General features: G+C 39.1%; 1 protein-coding gene across 3 annotated transcripts in view; it reads right to left on the minus strand.

Annotated features, from left to right (window-relative positions):
- Window positions 1–18,818, minus strand: part of arb2a (ARB2 cotranscriptional regulator A) — a 535,689-nt gene that overhangs the window by 160,527 nt on the left and 356,344 nt on the right. The window lies entirely within an intron of this gene.

Consider the following 18,818-nt stretch of genomic DNA (forward strand, 5'->3'; position numbering starts at 1 on the left):
TCTGTGGGCTCTGGATGTTGCCAATTTTCATTGGGCTGACTCCCGTTTTTGGCAGCAGCAATCTCCAACTTGGGCAAATTGTTTGAGGAGGTGAGAAGTGAACCATAACTGTCCACTTCAGTGGCTCAATTGAGTTACTGACATGTGGTCTACTTGTCAGTCTACCCACTGCTGACAAAATGAAATGGAAATAGGCAAACATCAAAGCATGCCTATGCCCTCCTATGCCATTTTGTTCACCTTCCCACTCCCCAACCAATTCCATGAGGGCTGATACATTTCCGATTAATATAATATGAAGACACTAATTATTTCACATGAAAATACTACCCACAGCAGGAAGGCACTTATTTGTCCTTAGTTGAAGAGTTTTATACACAGTTAAATAGGTGCATGTCCTATATTGTCCATGGTGAGGGTGAGGGTGAGGTTCTCTGACCAATTAGCCACAAGGTTCTGTCCATCCAATGAGAAGTAACAGGAAAGATAGGTGTGAACCAAGCAAAAAGTGCAGTGGTATTTCTCGGTAGTATTCAGTCACAGGTTGACTGGTTCTGCACCGATGCTTAGAGTTGCATTGCAACCACTGTTGTTCCTTTCCCTCTGACTACCCTGGATAACTGCTCAGATGCTGGTTCCAAATTGAACCAATCTGCACTGCAATGATATAGGGTATGCCAAATTTGGTCCTGCCACTTGTCATTACGTAGCTTTGCGATGACATAGCACTTTAACTTTGTGTATCCACAACGCATGCACAATTGTTGTCCCGCTTAGTGGTGATGTTGAAAATAAATACAGACAAAATATTAAAAACTGGGACAAGTGGTGACTGGAAGTTTGCAGAATAAATTACTTCCTCAAATTAGGAAGCAAAATTTAAAATAAATAAATAATAACTTTTTAAATTGTTTATATAATTTTGGCTGAGAATAGAGCCACATCAGGTTGCCATAGACATGCAATTTTAAAAATTCTTGCATAGGATAAGGGTGTCACTGAAAAGACATTTCTGTCCATCTCCAAAATTGGAGGTGTAGCGTAGAGGGTTACCTCAGATTACAACAGGATCTGGACCAGATGGACCAATGGGCTGAGAAGTGGCAGATAGAGTTTAATTCAGATAAATGCGAGGTGCTGCATTTTGGAAAATCTTAGCAGGACTTATACACTTAATGGTAAGATCCTAGGGACTGTTGCTGAACAAAGAGACCTTGGAGTGCAGGTTCATAACTCCTTGAAAGTGGATTCACAGGTAGATAGGATAGTGAAAAAGGCGTTTGGTATGCTTTCCTTTATTGGTCAGAGTATTGAGTTCAGGAGTTGGGAGGTCATGTTGCGGCTGTACAGGACATTGGTTAGGCCACTGTTGGAATATTGCATGCAATTCTGATCTCCTTCCTATTGGAAAGATGTTGTGAAACTTGAAAGGGTTCAGAAAAGATTTACAAAGATGTTGCCAGTGTTAGAGGATCAGAGCTGCAGGGAGAGACTGAACAGGTTGGGGCTGTTTTCCCTGGAGCGTTGGAGGCTGAGGGTTGACCTTATAGAGGTTACAAAATTATGAGGGGCATGGATAGGATAAATAGACAAAGTCTTTTCCACGGGGTAGGGGAGTCCAGAACTAGAGGGCATATGTTTAGGGTGAGAGGGGAAAGATATAAAAGAGACATAAGGGGCAACTTTTTCACGCAGAGGGTGGTACGTGTATGAAATGAGCTGCCAGAGGATGTGGTGAAGGCTGGTACAATTGCAACATTTGAGACGCATTTGGATGGGTATATGAATAGGAAGAGTTTGGAGGGATATGGGCCAGGTGCAGGCAGGTGGGCCTAGATTGGGTTGGGACATCTGGTCGGCATGGACGGGTTGGACCGAAGGTTCTGTTTCCATGCTGTACATCTCTTTGTCTCTACGACTCTAGTTGCCCTTGTACTGAGTGGCATGCTAGGCTATTTTAAAGACCTGACAGTTCTCAATTTGATCATTGTCAACTAATTGTCCATTTATTCCATCCTTTGTAATAAATTCTAACAATTTCCCTCTCACTAATGTAAAGTCAGTGGGTCTTTAGTTCCTTGTTTTCTCTCCAGCTTCCCTCTAAATACTGGGGCAACTTCTGCTCTCTTCCAATTCATGTGAATCATTCTAGCATCTGTAGAAATTTGGAAGATAATCACCAATGCATCAACAATCTCCTTCAACACTATGCAATGAAGAGCATCAGATTTTGTGGGATTTATCAACTTTCAGCCCATTAATTTCTATACTAAATCTAATACTAATTTCCTTTGACTCCTCATTTTCCATACCTACTTGGATCTCTATTTCTTGGAGAATGTATATTTATTCCTCAGTGAAAACAGACGCAAAGTAATCCTTAAGCTTTTTATAGACCCCCTCAAAATATTTTGAGAAGTTAGCCCAGAACCTTAATGAATTTTTAAAAGGCAGATGTAAAGTGGATATTCCAGGAGTCAAACCCCTCTGCTTCAAGCAGTACAAAATTTATTTACACATTATGGTTGAAACACGTACCAAAAAAAACATAATTTAGAAAAGCTTAACTTTTTGATAACCCAATTCACATGGTATCGCAACTTCATGAAGTTGTCCAATCTTTGCAACATCCCATAAACACACCTCTTGGTAAAATGAAATTTCAAACATAGGTTCTTATATGTAGGAGTTTTCAGAAAAGGTTCAGGCAAGACCTCTGTTGAAACCTCTGTTGGGACCTCTTCACTGTAGCTGCTTCTCTAGGTCCCCAGCAGTTTTCTTACCGACTGCTAAAACTAAGCCATACAATAAAAAAAACTGAACTGGGAGAACTGGCCACTTGCCTACCATTATTGTAAGTAGCCACTTCCAGATGTAGTACCTCCTTTGCCTTTATGATCCTCTTGAAAAAAAAAACAGGGACAACATAACTTTGTTAAAGGGGCAACATTGTCACAATCTTCTCTGACATTTCCCATTTACAAATTTTCCTGAGTTTGCTTTTATTGGAGCCGCATTTACTTTAGATAAACAGTTCCTTTTCAGGGACCTATAAAGCTTTCAGTCTGTTTTATTTTGCTAGATTGCATTCAAATTTAACTTCTCCCTTTCTTGTCAGGCCCTTAGTACTCCTTTGCGGTAAATCTATAAACTTCCCAATCCTCAGATCTAGTAGGGATGACATATTTCCTTTCCTTAAAAGACACTAGGGAACAGATGAGTTTTTATGACAATCAACAATAGTTACATAGCATTGGATTAGCTTTTTTAAAATTCCAATTTTTTAAAAGTTGAATTCACATATTACCAATATCATGGCAAGATTCAAACCTATGACCTCAGAAAATTAGCCTGGGTCTTTGAATTGCTGTACAGTGCCATTATCACTGTCACCGTCTCCCCAAATAGGTTTAAATTATTTAAGTGATGTTGTTAATTTTCCAAAAAATGTATGATGATTTCTAACAAACAATCACCCTATGAAGGCTCTTTTTCACATGGCAATTGCTAAAGCTGTGCAGAATATAATGAGAATGAATTGCTAGTCCCAAAGGAATAACTGTTTACAGCAGTAAATCTTAAGCATTCAGAATATGTTGTCTATTTGTCTAGGCACAAACAAACCCCAATTTGACTCATGCTATTGTTTTAAAAAAACCGCATGGTCAAGTGTCACACACACATGAAAGTTTTGTGTAATATACCAAATACCTCTGTGGGTTACCTGCAAATTTCATGGAATTTAAATACCCAAACCAGTTTCATAACTTGGTATTTATTCCAAACAATCAAATCTTAAAATGTATAAGCATTAGTAGCATCAATTCTAGTTATTTACCACTTGATATAACTGTGTGTGATTTGTATATATTAATATGATTTATTTTTGAGTTTGTATTTTTAAATTTCAACTAGTGGCATGTGTTTTTTTTCTATATGTCTAAAGGGGTTCAATTATTAACTTGTAAGTATTTCTGTAGCCATGGTATGTATTAGGTAAAGCAGTCTGACAGATAGCTTTGGAGGCTAACAGGAATTTGTTTACATTGGAAAGCTTATGAGTGAATGAAGAAAACAGTGTAGTGAATTATGCTTTCAGATAGAAGATTTTGGAATTTCTTTTGGCCTAAGTTGAAACAAGTTGGAAATAACTTTCACTTTTTTCAGTGTCAGTTTGGGGCAGTTCTGCAGTATTCTTACATGAAGCTGAATATGTAAAGCAGTTGCTCCATGAGAAGATAGCTTAGAATTGTTAAAAACATTGCCTCAGTGTAAGGGATTCAGTTTGAACATTCCAGACCAGAAATGTTTGATTAGTTCCCGTGGGGTTATTTGAAGCTGAGAATTTTAATCTTAGTTACAGGATAAATCAAGGAAGAGGCTATCACATTCTCATGACCAACAGTTAAACTAACAGTTAAATCAAACTGTATGTGAGATGGGGAAGGACATTCTGCCTGGTGTTTGAGTGTTGTAATGAGGTTAATAGGATTGCAGTTTTACTATGTGTTTCAAAATCTTTAAACATATGTTATATATAAAAAGTTTGCTTTATTTTCATTTATCTTTATTTCTTTTGCATAATAAACCTAGCTTTTTTAAAAAAATTGAATATGCAGCATTGCATGCTATGTTTCCGTGAAAGACCTCCATGTTTTAAAAAAAAAGGACTATCAAACCAGATTTCTGTCTGGGATCTGACTTATCCAGTAATAACGTCAGCTCGGATCATAACATTATTTTCATATAGTGGTGTCTAAGCTTATCCACGGCAGAGAAGACAGTGGTGTCCGTTATCACTGCAAATTAACAACCGAAAATACACATTCTTAAATTCTATAGTAGCAGCTATTATTTCCTGACTGATGCTTTCCTTCAAATGCAGCGCTGATTAAAACAAATGTCTGTATTTATTCTTTATCATTCCTTCAAATAAATGTAATTATTGTTCCTTAACTATTTGGGAATGACTACTTTCAACATTCTACTTTGAATATTTTGCAGGGACAGAATTCCCACTAGATGAGAGAGCTTGATATCTTCATCCAATTGACATTACAAAGGCTGACCCCACTATAGTTTCCAGGGTCAGCTTAACTTGAATGGGCGACCTCCAGGTGTTAGAACGTCCCTGATCAGGAAATGCTTGGTAAAGGGAAATGCGAGACAGCAGATTAACAAAACAACAAAAAATATAATTTTGAATAAAACAAGGAAACTTCTGTAATAATGCTGCATGGAACAAAGTTATTTACTTTGTGGATGCTAATGTTGAAAGGAAGTTTGAATGATGAGACAGTATGCAATGAAAAGCAACTTCAAGGAGTGATGTAGCAGTTAAGTGGAACTATAGACAGGGCAATCAGTTCAGATTCATACATCCAATATATACAATAACCTTAGCGGCTTTTCCGGGTCAGGCAAAGCAGGAAGAGCCAAACGTTGCTTTCAAGAGTGCACTGCACCAGACATGACTGCCCCTTACAATATCACTTACCCTTCATTGTGATTTTTTTTTGCTTGAATAGCTTACTATTAATGTAAATGAGGTGTCATTGCAGTCTCAGCCTTCATCTGTTAAGTTTATTTCACTTAAATTGTTATATACATTAATCAGCATACTTGTCTTAATTTGGAACTGAGGGGAGTGGCTCAACAATACTCTGATTGATGACTGACTTATGACTGACATTCTCCAAATTTTCTACATACCCCTATCCTCACCTAAAATTACCTGGGTTGATACATTTCAGGATTCAAGTTTGCTATTTGCTCTCCCAGCCAGCTGCTACTCCAACAGCTATTCTGGCACTAATTGCTAACCAATAAATACTTCAAATCCATTCAAACCTTTACTTCAGTCCTCTATAGTGGCAAAAATCATAACCTAGGTTGGATAGGAATAACAATGTCAGAAAAGGAGACAATGATATCAGTTGATAGCACAGTAGTGGATTCTAATCCATGTCCTTGCCTTTCTGTTTGAAAATATGATGATACAATGTGGAATCTCCAGACTGAATTTCCATTATATGGAGATGCCGGTGTTGGACTGGGGTGTACAAAGTTAAAAATTACACAACACCAGGTTATAGTCCAACAGTTTTAATTGGTGACGCTAGCTTTTGGAGCTCTGCTCCTTCATCAGGTGATTTTTAACTGAATTTCCATTAGAAAGTTTTCGCTGGTTGCTCGTCAGTTGCTAAATGAACAGCAATTTGGAATGGGCAATAAATGCTGAGCTTGCCAGCAATGCTTACATTGAATTGGTAGTGAGATTCAACAAAAATAGAACAATGATGCTTGTTTAGGAAGAGATGTTTAAAGGATAGACTAGAAGCATTCCAGCAAGGAGGAAATACAGGGAAACCTAAGCCAAGGCTTCTTGAATGTCAAGGAAATAGAGTTGAAACAAAAAAAATGGATGATGTATGTCAGGTGAATTCTTCAAGAGACCAAACATAGTAATTTGTCAGGGGAATAGGAAGACTGTAAGGCTTGCATAAGAGAAAAATATGAGAATAGAATGACAGCTCACATAAAAGGGAACCCAAAATCTTTTCCTGGCATATAAATAGGTGTCATATAAAGCTGGCAGAGAAGCAGGTAAAAAGAGTCAGAGTGAAGCCTATTTTTTTAAAAAAAGGTGATCTTTGCTTGGAGGATCAGGACAAGGCCTGAATACTTGAGCATCTTATGTAATTACTTACTAACGATTGGAATGCTGATAAAATGTCAGTTAAAATGAAGGTAAAGTTGACAAGTGTGTGAAATTTGATAGGATGGGCGTAGTAGAAAGGCTGCTCATGCTTAGAATGGATAAGTCAACTGGTTTAGATGGCTTGCATGCCAAGTTGCTGAAGAAAATTGGGGTGGGAATATCAGAACAATAATCTTCTAATCCTCCCTAATGATGGTGCTGGAGGACTACAATGTGGCATATATGACATCATAGTTCAAGCAAGAGAAAAAAATCCAGCCAATTAAAGGTCAATAAATTTAACATCTGGTGGGTAGAATTTTAGAAACAATAATCAGGGAAAATATAGTAACAGGCAATTGGCGAGGTATTAATTAAGGAGTATTAATCTAATTAATTTTTTAAAAAGTAACAGAGAATCGATGAAGGTAATGGAGAAGTTGATGTTGATTTGAAATTTATGGAAGCATATCCCGAAGTATCATTTAGAAGCTGGTGAATGCAACAGAGACTCACAGAGGATTGGTGTCACTTTAGATTTTAAAAATGGCTTAATTTGAAAGGTAGCTTTCAGACAGAATAGACAAGGGTCAGTGCTAAAATCCTCCCACATTCTTAATAAACATTCGAGATCTGGAGTTATGACACAGAGACAGGACAGCCAAATCAAATCAGCCCTCCTATCCCTAAATTTGCAACATAGTGAATTTAAAGCTCAAAATTGACTCCAATAGTTTCTGACTAGACCTTTTAAAGAACCAGAATAACCAATACCAGCACCAGTTATATGTAGTTTAAACAGAAGATTGAACAACTGAAATTGTTAGCATGTACTGGTAATTTAAGTGTTTTTTTTAAAAAAGTTAGCTTCAGTAATACAAGTTCATTTGTTAAAACAGGTGCCTGGCTATCTGTTGTCCACACCATTTTGTCTGTTTAACAGCAAATTTGTCAAGGGTATGGCTACTGTTCAAAAATTAGGTTCAGACTTTCAATAAAACCCTCACATTCCCAAAAACCTGGTTATACTTTGTTTTGGGGTGGGGAAATTAATTAAAGCTTTTACTTTTGCTGGGTGACACCAGTCCTTGTCCAAAAACATGTCACAAATATATCACTTGGTCTTTTACAAATTCACTTTTTGCTAGATTTAATATCAACTCTGATTCTTCAGCTTTTTAACAGTTTTATATGTTCTTTTCAAGTATTATTTGATTCTACAATGTTCCAAGTAAACTGGACAATTAGGTACTTCAGCTACAGCTCTATTCATTAATCATTGAAATGTGGCACATCCAGTGAGTGTGACAAATGCAGATATTTCCATAGCCATTGGGTTGTCAATGGTACTTGCCAATATCCTTTCAACAAATTAATTTTAGATTAGAGTAACACACTACCAATTCGATCATTGCAATTTTCTAGTCTGGGAACAGGGTATGAATTCGCCTTTGTGACTGCCCTTTCCTACAGTCTACACATAATCTAATTGAACTGTCTGGTTTAGGAACAAATACTACGGGAGAACTCCAACTAATTTGGCTTGGTTCGATCAAATAATTCTTCAACATTTATTGAAAATCCTTCATTAATTTGGTGTTATTTTCTGGGTTTAACTGATGTGGGTTTTGCTTCATTGGTTTTGAATTACCTACAGCAACGTCATGATTTATTAATATGGTACACCCAAGTGTACCTCTTTGTACTTTCTGAGCAATCTCATTATATCTTCTTGTTGATCTTTCTCCACATACAAAAATAGGCCTAAATTCTCTAATATCTCTCATTTTATTAGTCTAATTGTAAAAGAAGTACGGACACAGAGGTTAGGTTTGTGACAAGAACTACAGATGATCTGAGACAGAAGTTTAAATGCAGTGATAATGCAGTCATAGTCACCTGGAATTGGCTGCCATTGAAAGTGAAGAGAGAAGGAAAGATTTTGCTTTTAAAGGAAATTGAACATGCAGCTGAGGGAAATAAACATACAGGGTTATTGAGATAAAGCTAGGGAATTGGATTGTTTTACAGTGAACAATCATGGACTTGGTAGGCTTAACGGCCGCCTTCTTTGCTATAGGCCATTTACAAAGGCCAAGTTTTACTGGATCTCTGGGTGGCAGGCTGGGAGATGGAAGGTCCTTTAAAATATAGAGGTGGTGTTTTATGGACATTTTTCCAGTGGTGAGACCAGCTGAAGAATGGTTGCTCACTTTAAGTTCACTGTAAAATTCCACCCTCTGACTTTATGACACACAGCAGCTATTTGGACTTTCGGATTACTTCTACACAGCAACATTTCTGGTATAAAGAAGGCAACTTGGCTCATATTGCTATTACATTTCAACAAAGACTTTTCAACAAGATCTCATTAGATCCTTGTTTCAAACATGGACAAAATCACTGAATTCCAGAGAAGTGAGAGTGACAGCCTTTGACCTCAAAGCTGCATTCAAATGAGTGTGGCATCAAGATGCTACACCAAAACTGGCAACAATGGGTATCGGGGGAAAACTCTGAGCTTGTTGGAGTCATACGTGGCACATAGGAAGATGATTGTGGTTGCTGAAGGACAGTCATCTCAGTTCCAGGATATCGCTGCAGGAGTTCCTCAGGGTCCAACTATCTTCAGCTGCTTCATCAACCACCTGCCCTCCACTATAATGTCAGAAATGGGATGTTCACTGATGACTGCACAATGTTCAGTGTCATTTGCAACTCCACAGATATCTGAAGATACATGTTGAAATGAAACAAGATCTGGACAATATCCAGGTTTGGACTGACAAGTGGCAAGTAACATTTGCACCACACAAATACGAAGCAATGACCACCTCCAATAAGAGAGGATCTGACTACCTACCCTTGACATTCAATGCTGCTACAATCACTGAATCCCCGAACTCAATATCCTGTCAATTACCAGAAACTCAATTGGACTTGCCACATAAATCCAGTGGCTTCAACAGCAGGTCAGAGGTGAAGAATTCAGCGGTGAATTACTCACCTCCTGAGTCTTCAAAGTCTGTCCACCATTTACAAGGCTCAAGTGTGATGGAATAGCTCTTACTTGCCTGGACAGGTGCAGGTCCGACAACACTCAAGAAGCTCAACATCAAGAACAAAGCAGCCCACTTGAGTGGTACCATATCCACAAGCATCCACTCCCTCCACCACCACCGACGCTCAGAAGCAGTAGTATACACTGCCTACAGGATGCATTGCAGAAATGCATCAAAGCTTTTGAAGCAACTCCTTAAAACCCATGACCACTTCCATCTAGAAGGATAAGGGCAACAGGTGCATGGGAACAGCATCACCTGCAAATCTTCCTCCATGTCACACACCATCCTGATTTGGAAATAAATTGCCGTTTCTTCAATTTCACTGAGTCAAGATCCTGGAATTCCCTCCCTAAGGGCATCATAAGTCAATCTACAGTATGTGGACTTCAGAGGTTCAAGAAGGCAGCTCACCACCACCTTTTCAAGGGCCACTAGGGATGGCAATAAATGCTTGCCATCCAGCAACACTCACATCTCACAAGGGAATTTTTAAAAAACGTGGAATTACTGTTGTAGACCAAATATCGCAATTAAATAAGTTAGGGAAGACTAGGGCATACACATTCTGTAAAGGTAATATGAAGATTGGAAGCTAGATGCTTCTTTTCCCAAAGAACGGAGGATACACTCATGCCATGAATGTTGATTGGTTGGATTTCCCGAACAAAAGTTGGATCGGCCTACAGCTGGTGCAGAGATTATGTTGTACAAGGAGTAGTTATCGTCCATGTAAAATGGCCAGGAAGATCTCCTGGACTAGAGTCCGTCCTCCAAAAGACCCAGAGAAACTTTTCATTTTTGTTTTTTCTGTCGAGGTAGTGCTGCTGAAGGAATCAAATTTGTATGGAGCAGGTTATATAAAGCTAATACATCTATTCCTGCCTGTTATTTTTATCCTTGTGTTTCTCAATTTTAAGAATTCAGACACTCCATAACTATTGCTCCTTTCTTATTCAAAAACATATTTTTAACCTTCTATAGAAATAAAATTAACTGTTAACTAGAAACTAGTAACAACCCCAGAGATTCAAACACTTTTTGAAGTTCCGCTCTAGTGCACTATCAATTTATTTAAATGAACATTTAACCTGAATACATAAATTGCAAGATCTAGAACATTCTCCATAGTAATATATGAGTGCATAGTTGTAATTTCCAAAGAACTACAGTCACTAGGTTAATTTTATTGTCCCTGTGTTGCAAATGATTAAAGCACAAATGCAGAGTTTTAGGAATTGCTTACATTTCTGTGAATTGCTACAATTGACATGATTACCTTCTATCCTCAAGCAGAAAAAAGTTTACAAATATATTTAAAAATAAACAAGTCCAATTCAGAAAATGATTGTCTGAAACTATATAATTCAGTTGTAAAAATGAAAAAAAGAAATCACTACAAGTAGGGAAATGGTGTTGGGGAAATTGATTGGATTAAAGGGTGATAAATTTTCAGGTGGTGGTTGTCTTTCAAGATTCTGGAACAGTTTCTACGGATTGGAGGGTAGTTAATGTAACCCCAATATTTAAAAAGGAGGTAGAGAGAAAATAGGGAATCACAGACTGATTAGTTTGATGTCAGCAGTGGGGAGAATTCTAGGATCTATTACAAAAGATTTTATAGCAGAGCACTTGGTAAATAATGACAGAATTGGACAGAGTCAGCAACGATTTATGGAAAGAAAGTCATGCTTGATGAATCTACTGGTGTTTCCTGAGGGTGTAACTAGTAGGGTTGATAAGATGGAGCCAGTGAAAGCCATTTGCTTGGATTTTTAGAAGCTTTTGATAAGGTCTTGCTTAACAGGTTAGGGTGTAAAATGTAAGTATATGGGATTGGGGATACTCACTCTTGACCTGGGATGGACAACAATCTACAGTTACTGCTGCTGCTGCTGAAGATGAGTGTTTCAAAGTTGGTCTGAAAGGGGAATGAAGCTGTGTATAGGACTCAGAGATGGGTCTCAGTTACCAATATTTTGTGAGTTTATATGTGATTTGAAATTGTGATTGTACTTATTCTACTAAGTCTTCACTGGCTTCATTAGAGAATGTGTACCAGCAGAATGCTTCAGCTCCAGCCGCCTCTGCATTAATGCCTAGCAGTTTGAGGCGTGAGCCCTCTCTCCCTGTAGGGAGCGTTTCACTGATACTTAGCATCAGCGACCCTCCTCCACCTTGAAGAGGTGGCGGCAGTAGCTTCAAATAAAACCATAGATTGACCTGCTGCACCAGAACATTTTGGTTCCCCTCATTGAAAAGCAGAAAATACAGGTGTGCTTTGGAATGAAGCCAGTTCATCTGCATGGAAAACGATACTAACAAAGGCAAAATAACAATGTGAATGCTCACCTCCCTCGTTTCTTGTGTCAGAAATGCATTCACCCTCATTTCCGATGTTTCAGAGGCGATTACTCACACACACAGGGTCAGGTCACACAAAGTTGGCTCGAGGCAAATGTCCAGCAACATAAATCTCTGAATTCTGCCAGGCCAACCTCCCCAGCTCACTCCATGCCATTTTGACTTGATCCTTAGCCAGTTGCTGCAGGAGGTCAGGCCTGGGACACTGTCTCTGGGCTGAGTATCTCTCCAACATACATATGCTGCAGAGCACCACCTCCATGGGGTTCGTTCCCTAATCCACCGATTGGTTGGTGAAAGACGAATGTCTGTTAGCTCCCTTTCCTACAGTAAAGCCTGGTTTCCAGTCAGCTTGGATTTTCCCTGCCACTGGGTAAAGGCCTCGTTCCCCTGGGACCCTGGTAGTTGGCATGCAACAATCATGTCATGTTAAGGGAGTCCCTGCACAGCTACTTCAAACCACTCCCACACACCCAAATAAATTTCAGATCCTGGAAGGTCAGGACCCTTAAGGAGAGCCCTAACGATAACAGACTTTAATGTTGCACTGTTGTCATAGCCCGGGAATTTCAGCACTACAATAGTAATATTGTGACCCGGAGCAAGACAACTGCAAGGAAAAGGCCAACATAAAGAGAAAGGTGGGGTTACACCTTCATCTAAAATAGCAAATCACGAGTAACAAACCTGTTCTCTCGACACCGTTTCTTTCTGTAAGCAACGAATTGGTCAGATGGCTCAATGAAGCCCCTTGTTGGATGAATGAGTGCCATATAGTGCCTGCCCAGAAGCAATATGTCACAGTCATTAGTGCTTACACCTCGACTCTAAACACAATGGAGAGACAAAAAGGCATTCTTCACCAGCATTGACCAATCGCTGTTGCACATCCCCAAAGGAGACGAGTTGATTCTCTTCAGCGACTTCAATTTCAGAGTCAAGAGGGGCACAAACATTTGGAAAGGCATTTCAGGCAAGAAGGGTATAGGGAAATCAGAGTCCTCCTCCTGACAAAGTACCTAGAACATGATTTCATCATGACAAACATCCTGTTCCACCGGGGGACAAGCACAAGGCTACCTGGCAATATCCCTAAAAGATTACCTGGTTGTTCGAGCAAAGGACTGCAAAGATGTCTCCTTCTCCAGCGTCAAGGCCAGAGCTGGTGTTTGCTGGTACGACCATTGAGTAATCCACTCTACCATTTCCATCAAACTGGCCTCAAACTGCAGAGGCAGAAAGAATTCTGGCACAGAAGACTCAATGTTGCTGGACTCAAAGACCGTGAGAAGAAAGAACCACTTTGTATCACAACCAATCTGGTGACACCACTATACCAGACCCAGAGAGTGCTTATAGGGTCTGGTCCACCCTAAAGTCAGCACCCATGTGGAGATGCTCAGCCTCTTGACCAGAGAACGCAAAGACTCGATTTATAAGAACGATCAAAAGATCCAGGATCACCTAGACTGCAAACACAAGGTTTTCCTGAACTGGCAACTCCACCAGGGCCTGATTGAGAGGAAACAGGCTACAGGCATGACAAGACTGAGGTTCAAGAAAAAGACTGTGACCTAAAGAATTGATGGTGGATGGAAAGAGCACAGGAGACACAGCAACTTGCTGACAACCACAATGTGTGCAGATTCTTCAATGTGATCCAAGCCATTTACAAACTGAGTACCCAGGAATCTACTCCACGAAGACCCAAAAGGTCAATGCCTGCTGGAGAGAGGACTTTTTGAGAACTTTCTCAACCAAAAAGCAACCTTCAATGCAAATGCTGTCTACACCATCCCACAACAATCTATCACCATCTCAAAGCACAGCCAACATGCCATGAGATCAAAAAAGCCACCTAACAGCTGAAGATAACAAGATTTCCCGCATAGATGGAATCCCATCGAAGCACTAAAGCACAGGGTGAGGCACTATTGACACAAATCCACAACTTCATCACCCTTGTCTGAAAGGAAGAGAGCATACTGGGACATCTCAGAAGTTATAATTGTGATCATCTTCAGGAAAGGAGACAGGTCTGACATGTGGAAAATATAGAGGTATCTTCCTACTGTCCATCATAGAAAGGTAATTGCAAGAATCCTCCTCAACTGTCTCCTCCCAAGTCTCAATGTGGCTTCTGCCTGTTAGGCACTAAGGACTTAATTTTCATTGCACTACAAGTCCAAGAAATGTGCAGGAAAGCACACCAACCTCTTCACATGGCCTTCTTTGATCTCACAAAGACCCTCAGACTCTATTAAGCATGAATGATTATAGAACATCCTCCTCAAATTCAGCTTCCTGCAGAAATGCGTCATCATTTTCCACCTGCTTCACAATGATATCACACTTTGATGTAAACTCAATCCAGGAAATTCTGAGCCTTTCCACGTATTTTAATACTTATCACTATGAGGCTGTATAGTTCTTATATCATATACTACAACGTTGAGCTTCAACAGTCTAAATTTCAAGTTGTTATGTGCTTGTTTGGGTGCTCATAACTTGGCATTTTAAAGGATTACCTTGCAAATTAACATCATATTTTACATATTAATCATACTTCATATAATCTACATTTCTGTTATCCATGTTGCAGATCAGCTGATTCTGTGCATGCCTTTCTAAAAATGACATGTAATGTTTCTTTTCTTCAAATTGTGCCAAGACAATATTTGTGACACAATAAAATCATTTTTTTTGCCTTTACCTCTTTCAAAAACAACTTAATTCCCATTCATTTGATAAACAAGCTCATTCTCGAGATTTTTGAATTCTTACTACTCTCATTCTGCACCATGGAACCCATTGCCAATGTAGAAAGATTCTTTACTGGTTGATCAAGTGTCTCATTGTATTTCCTTAATTCATTCTGTCTAGAAGAAGATGTCAGCTGTGGTGCAGTAAGTAGACGAATTTCAAAGGCTCCAATCCTCACCAATAAAGGCTGGGGAATGGCTTTTGAATAGATTTGTCAAGGCAACCCTACTGTTCTGGGACTATGGAGAGCAGGAAAAACATAAAGGCAGGGTGGCTGCATGGGATTAGAAAGTGAAGTTCACAAAGCATGCAGATTTTAGTGAGAAACAGTAGATCAATGAAACTATTGAACTGTGTGCAATAATGTGAAAACAAACAGGGTATCCTGCAGTGTTCTGAATGTCAGTAATTTTTTGTAGAATAATTAGACAGTTAATACCTATTTTTGCATATTTTACAAATGTTCACATAATATAAAAAAACATTTACAAAGAATTGTCATCTACACTGCTGAGCTTTTATCCAAGTAATATACTCTAGAATTACCAATGCAAAGCCTTATTGACAGATGGATTTAGAAAAGTGAACTTCTTTAAATGAAAATAACAAAGCGGGAATGTGAGTTTAAACATAAAATAATATTAGATATGGCTTCTATTTGAAATAAAGGCAGCATTTATTTCAGAAATGATAAAGCATTTTCTCACAGAAAATAATACATTGTGTTAGATTACTCCATATTTAAGAAGGCTTTTCCCATCAAGTAGTTTAATTGTCTACAAGTTCTATGCATTCTTGAGCACAGTGTCAAGATATGGAAATGGCTGACTTAATATCTTATCATTCATCACAGCCACAGCTGGATGCAATAAAAGTATCCCTTCTTGGGCTTCTAAAAATAGGCTACCTGTGATAAATGAAAGATATTGTACACCCAAGATACAAGGATATATATGTGAATAGGTCCCAGGACAATGGGAGCAATTAGTGAGTACCAGGGGCAATTTATGATTGGAATCTGTATGTATGAAATAAATGCATTCTTTCATGCACAATACTGATACAGCTTAAATTAAACTGCATTTAATTCACATTTTACATTTACTGGCCATATCTTCTAGCCTCACAGTGATTTTCCATTAAAAAATCATATAAAATTGTTAAATTTATTATTTATTTGAATACAAAACAATGCACATGAAATTAAGTAGTTGGGCTTACAAGCTGATGTTTGTTGAACTGTAAGAATAAATATATATCCATGGACAATTTGATAACCTTTAAAAATCAAATATACATTTTAAAATGCTATCAGAAACTAATATCCCAAAATGACCAAAGCTATCAGCTGCTTTAAGTCAGTAACAAGAAATCTCACAGTAATATCAATAGGAAGAGATCTTTCTGATCCTACACTGAATATACTGGATTGCCAGGTACACTGAGCACAAACAAAAAGAAAAAATACTTGATTTTCCACTTGTAATGCGAATAGTCGGGGGAGGGGGTGGAGTGTTAACTGGCTTTCTTAACAGAGTATACATTTGCAGCCATTGATGGATGGATGGTTGGATGGATTTACTAACTTTTTAATCTTATATATAACAAAACTGTTCAAATTTTGGATAGTTTATATTGTAAAATAAGCTGTTTCAAGCTTATTGAAGATGAAATGCCTCAGTGATTCCCCAAGTTTATTCCAATTTGATCCCATTTTGAGGCTTGAAGCTTGTCATGACCCTTTGCTGCGAACTGAGAGACAGAGCTCATTAAAAGGGAGTATGGATGCACTAATCTGATTAGGGCCCCATTGTAGCCATTGCTGCCTTAGATTCCATCACTCCAAACTTCCATCTTACAACTCCACTTGGAGTCCTTAGCCACCTTTTGGAAGGCTAGATGTGGACTAAGTAGGTTTTAATTCTAATTCTGAAGCATATTGTCAGAATAATAGAATATGGTTATTTTTCCATCGTAGCTGCTATGATCAATTCATGACCTCACGTGGACGATATACTTTGATGCTGAACATTAATCATCTATGGAAGATGAGAAATACAAGCAATTCTGAAGGAGTGATACTGGACTTGAAATGTTAATGCTGTTTCTCTCACCACAGATGTTACCAGATCTGCTGAGTTTCTCCAGCATCCTCTGTTTCAGATTTTCAGCATTCAGTATTTTGCTTGTAATATAGCAGCTGTTCCCTTGGATTAGTGATTTTACAGTTTCACAGAAGATACATGCACCAACCTTCAGTAAGAGGAATAATTCAGTAAGTAAATTCACGGGCGGCACGGTGGCACAGTGGTTAGCGCTGCTGGATCACAGCGCCAGGGACCTGGGTTCAATTCCTGACTCAGGCGACTGACTGTGTGGAGTTTGCACGTTCTCCCCGTGTCTGCGTGGGTTTCCTCCAGGTGCTCCGGTTTCCTCCCACAGTCCAAAGATGTGTGGGTCAGGTGTATTGGCCATGCTAAATTGCCCGTAGTGTTAGGTAAGGGGTAAATGTAGGGGTATGGGTGGATTGCGCTTCGGCGGGTCGGTGTGGACTTGTTGGGCCGAAGGGCCTGTTTCCACACTGTAAGTAATCTAATCTAATCTAATCTAATCTAACTTAAGATATGCTGAAGTAGGTCAACCAAGGAAGACAATCCAGTGTAAGGCATATTAATAAGATTGCAAAATTAGTGCTTTTGAAAATATTGAATGTAATGTTCCTGCAGAAGCAGGTAGGAAGGACCCTGCCAGCTTTCTACCCTTACCCCAAATAACACCTGGCAAAATGGCTATTGGATTATGTTCTTGGCTGATTGAGGGTCTTAAGTGGGCAATCAGTATCTGTAGTAGGGGTCACTTAAGTCAGAGGCACTGAGTGTGAAATCATTGGGAGAACTAGCCCTCCAAGCCTCCTGCCAACCAATCTCCATCCCTTCACCAACAACTTCACTCCTTCCAACACTCACTGGTGGTCTGAGGTCCAGGCACCAAGCTGGCAGCAACCACTTGTTCCTTGGTAGTCCTGTCATTCAATACAGCTGTTTAATCGCCGATGAACAATGGCTCAAGAAGCTGGAATTTTGTTCTTGTTGTTCTTAACCCCAAGGAAGGCCCACTGCATCCATGATTGACCTTCCCAAGAAGAAAGGATTCACTGGTTAGATGAGATCCCTGTCACCCAAATTCAAGATGCTGTAGTATATCTTTAAGGGCATATCCAAAGCTGCTGGACATCATTATATAATGCATATGCTCATAATCATCAGGCGGATGATAGAAACAGTCCTACAGAGCATATATGTTAACTTACTTTCCAGATTTTGTTGTATATAGTATTATCTCTTCAAAAAGAATCTATCTAATTGAATTACAAATTCACTGTCTGTGGCTGATGTTTGCGTAAGGTAGAAAACATAATATGGTGACAATGGTGCATGTGAATTGAAGATATTACAGAACTTGCAATACTGAACATCTCTTCCAAAAGCAGTTAGTTCCACTGTGTAGATGTTAGAAGATCTAATGAGAATGTATAGCAGAATGCGCAGAAGATTTTACAACAGTATAAGTGCCCAGTACAGAGTGATTCTGCATGGTTAGACTTAAACTGGCATATGTACTACCAAGCGTAAGTCAGGGTCCAACTGATGCAAAAGCCTCGCAATAACAACTGCTAATGTAGCAACTCCATAAGGTGTAGCACTGCTCAGGGATTCATTAATGGCAGCAACAATTTCTCCTGCAGGGTAATTGATCAGAAGTACACAAAGAGAAAAAATGTTCACGGCAGGTACAGGCAAAAGAGTGCCCGGAACTAGAGGGCTTAGATTTACGGTGAGGGGGGAAAAGAGACCTCAGGGGCAACTTTTTTATGCAGAGGGTGGTGCATGTATGGAATGAGCTGTAAAGGAAATGGTGGAGGTTGGTAC

Source organism: Hemiscyllium ocellatum, chromosome 2 (assembly GCF_020745735.1).
Source record: "Hemiscyllium ocellatum isolate sHemOce1 chromosome 2, sHemOce1.pat.X.cur, whole genome shotgun sequence".
In the NCBI taxonomy this organism is placed as follows: domain Eukaryota; kingdom Metazoa; phylum Chordata; class Chondrichthyes; order Orectolobiformes; family Hemiscylliidae; genus Hemiscyllium; species Hemiscyllium ocellatum.